Source organism: Mycteria americana, chromosome 13 (assembly GCF_035582795.1).
Source record: "Mycteria americana isolate JAX WOST 10 ecotype Jacksonville Zoo and Gardens chromosome 13, USCA_MyAme_1.0, whole genome shotgun sequence".
In the NCBI taxonomy this organism is placed as follows: Eukaryota; Metazoa; Chordata; class Aves; order Ciconiiformes; family Ciconiidae; genus Mycteria; species Mycteria americana.
The window spans coordinates 10,277,638-10,281,670 of record NC_134377.1 but is presented as its reverse complement, the minus strand read 5'-3'; positions in this window follow the sequence as shown (position 1 = coordinate 10,281,670).

The following is a 4,033-nucleotide window of genomic DNA, read 5'->3' as shown; positions in this document are numbered from 1 at the left end:
CATACTGCTTGAAAATGCTGTATAGTTGTAGATACAAAAAAATCATTGGTACTGTAATATTTTTTTAAAACTCAGTTCCTTGAGGTATATATGATCACTTATGTACTGTTAATCATGAGTCCCCCAGATGGGGCAAATTATATCGTTAAAGACCATTCTTTTTCTTAATAACCAGTTGCAGAAGCTGCCTTCCATCTGCTATACATACAGCCAGCTGCAATGACTATGTACGTGAACGAGACAGCCACAGTTTCTCAACACCCTGCTCAGTAAGTACTTGAAGCAAGTGCTGTGAAACACAAACTTCATAGCTACCCTTTGCGCCTAAATTCTGAGTCTTTATGTAGAGGCAACTAAATAGCCTTCTGTTTTGCTAGATGACCCGAGAGCCGTGCTTGGCCTTGCCAAGGGCACCTGAGTCCATATGCTTGCTGTATTTTTCAGTTCTGATCAGTAGCCCTCTTTTTTTTTTCTTCTTCCCCATCTTCCTCAGACCTTCTTTAAGGCTTAGCCCTCTTTCTTTCTTCTTCCCCATCTTCCTCAGACCTTTTTTAAGGCTGAATTGGCCATTCAGCATAAGACTCCTCTTTTTATCATATTGTTCAACAGCAGAATAGAAGAATGTTCTAGTTACTTACGTACAAGTTATTTTTATTTTCATGGCAGGATCTTCTACAGACAACAGTAAGTGTGGGGTTCCTTTGCTTCGGCCCCAGATCAGCAGTTGTGTGTGTTCCACCCATGTACTCCATTCTTTCCTTTCTAGAAGATCCAACATTTGGTTTCAAACTTGTCCTCTTGTTTGAAAGAGATCATCCTGGCAAGGGTCATAGTGCTGCTGTGTGAATCCACCGGTGATCCCTTCTCTTGTGTCACCCTCTGGAGTCCAAGCTCCCCATTTTTTTGATGCCTTTGAGCTCCTCCTGAGGGAGCAACAGATGCAGGGCTGCTCCTTGACACATGTCCTTATGCTGCCTGGACCATGAGGCTGCCCAGGGCAGATCCTTACACTAGTCTGGAACATTGGCTCCAAAAGCTTCTTTTTTAATCTTAAACAAACAAACAAATGAAAAGAATCTGTACATATTTCTAGTTTTCTACCTTCTGACGCTTTTCTTTCTTTTGAGACTGGTCGAAGGCTTTTTATAGAGATATTTTGGTACTAAACCTGTGCAGACGTTGAATAAGTTTGGTCTGCAGACTGAAGTGCCAATTCAGGGCTATTAGTAATGACTCTTGAACATTATTGTTATATTTCATAGCTCATTAATTTTGGGTTTACATTTACAAACCTGAGCCATGAATCTCCCAATTTATTCTTATGGCAGTCCAGCCTTGTTCTTTTTTGTCTTTTTTCTATACCAGACTTTCTTGCAACCTTTAGCTTGGATGGCAAACCAGTGTCTGACTCTTTCTATAAAATTTTGTAAACGTTGACTTAATTTTCTACATGAAGGAGATACTTCATTTCACATTCTTTGTCAGCACCTTGTCAGCTTTCTTTTAATCCTGTTGACAATTTTCCAATGCCTGATTTATTGCAGAGTAAGAACCACAGTCCCTACTTAACCATCACTTTCTCTGATGGAAACAGGGAGTCTTTGTGTAAGCCAGAATTGTACCTCTGACACTACATGGAATATTTGTGCACTGACATCTATCGATGACAACTGTAGGGAATTAGCAAGAGACAAGAGTATTTGTCATTTCTTGGTAGTATCAGCAAGTTTGCAGGCCCTGTATGCATTTCTGTCCTTGCCCTAAATTCTAGGTCATGTCAACATCCACACAATCTCTAAATGTAATAGATCATTTCCTTTTTAACTTGAAATACATGGGGTTTTTTTGAGAAATCTCATTGTATTGGAACTTTTAAGTATGGCAAATAGAGAAATAAATAAGGAAATCACCTTTATTTGAACGGGAGCGCCAAAAATTCCCCACAAAAGCACTTTGCAACTCTGCCCTCCAAGGAGGAAACTACTTGGGCAGTTTCTTGGGAGCCAGAACTTGTTAGCAGAAAACCAGATCAGATTGTAGCTACTCTCATGGTCAACACAGAGCGCAGTCAGCAGAGGCTACTGCCACGCCACGGCCTGATACGATCCGAGCACCTTGTGCGCGTCTTGGAGGAGTAACACACTGGGACCTATTTTTTTTTCTGGCGGGTTTTTTAGTGTGAAAGACAACAGTAGTAAAGCTCGCATGCTGTTGTGTAACGGTCTGTAGGAAATGGCTTCAGCCTGTTTGTGCAGTACCAGTGTGCATTTGGTATAGCGGGGAGCACCTTGGGGGGTGAGAGCAACTGCTGCTCGCCGGCATCGAAGGCAGCTCAGAAACAAGCAGAGCAGATGGGATCTGACTGTGCGTTAGAGGGTCCCTCCTCTCTTCCTGGTCCCTTAACTTACACAACAGAATCATTTCAAGCTGATAGTGAGGTGGGTACATCTGTGACTGACCGTGACTGACCGTTTTGGTGTCTGGAGGGAAGTCAAATTTCTAAGGGCTTTTGTGAATAAGGAACTGCTTTTTATGGATTTGCTCTAGATTTTATTGTCTGTGATAAGTAAGAATGGCCTGATCTAAAATGGAGGTAGGGAGGGACAGATTAAGAAAATGCAATTTGAAGATTCAAGGTCAAATGGTTTTATTTCTATGAGAAAGTTGATTATTTTACTCTTTAAAAAGTTGTGTTAGATTTCAAAATTAAATACACTTTAATGGATTCATTTATTTTAATATTTTAAAGTAGTATTTTACTTTCTCCTTCCTATGTTTTTTATTTTTCAGTTGACGTAAATGCAAGATACCTTGTCTTGATTACGTAAGGTTTTACTTGGTAATAAATCTACTGATCCTTTATAGCAGACTGTGAATATTGTAAATATCTTGAGATGGAAGGGTCATGTGGGATCAAAGACGACATTCTTTGTACAAACACTAAAAGGATATGAGAAAGCTCTGTAGGGTTTTTTTAGAATTTTATTTAAGAGAAAAATCTCTGAAATCATTTGACCTTTCCAAAATTTTATGTATATCTGACTTCTCCTGTGACTTGATTATTTTAAGCTATATATATATTAAAAAGTTAGAAGAACTTGACTAGGCAAAAGAGTTTCCGATTGGAAATAGCAACATGTCAAAGTTTTGCTGTCATTACTTCAGGTTTTTCTTTTGGAAATCTGAGTCTGTCCTCATATGCCATGTTTAACTTCTGTGTATTAAAATGTTTTCATTTCTCCTTTTCAGTGTTATCTGTAATATGTTAGTTTATTTTGGATCAGTATTATATTGTAAATATTACCCATCGGTGTATATAAATGATTTTACTAAACTTAAAAGTTACTGGCTGCTTTTGTTTGGTTCCCAAGTCCTCGTAGTGCAGAAGGGAGGAAGGACAGCTGTGGCCTGGAGGGCACAGCACTTCGCTTCTGCCACCGCGCTTCTCCTGCCACCCCCAGCCCTCTCCCACCACGCTCACTCCTCCCTCCCTCCTGCCTTGCAAATGTGAATAAGCACTTTGCTTTGTATTTTGCAGGAGTGCTGCGAGGCTTTGAGATGGAAGAATGACTGACAGGATAGGCCGGATAAAGCCCTAGAAAATCGTGTGTTCTGCCTGGCAACATAACCTGAAATTGCCTCTTTAAAGCTCTGCTTTCCGTTAGATGGCAGCAGTTACGTGCCCAGAGCTACCGGTTAACCCCCCCAAGGTCTATAGGATTTTTCTTGTAGCTACGACTTTGGGCAGCCAGGGAAGGGAGGGATGAGTTGTTCTGTATTCAGTGACATTTCGCCTGTCACGTATAACGGCTCCTCCATTCTGCCAGGCGTGTTCTTTGGGGCAGGAACTAGGAACCGGTTTCTTTAGGATGAGGATCCTTGCAGGGCGCTGTGCTTTGCTGAAGGTGGCTGAAGCGGGAGCACTGCAGGGGCTTGTTGCTGGATTGGCAACTTGGGAGACGCTGGTAGATGAGAAAGGGGTTGCCTTTCCTTCAGGCTGGCAGTGCGCTTTGCCAGGGAGCACTGGAGTGCT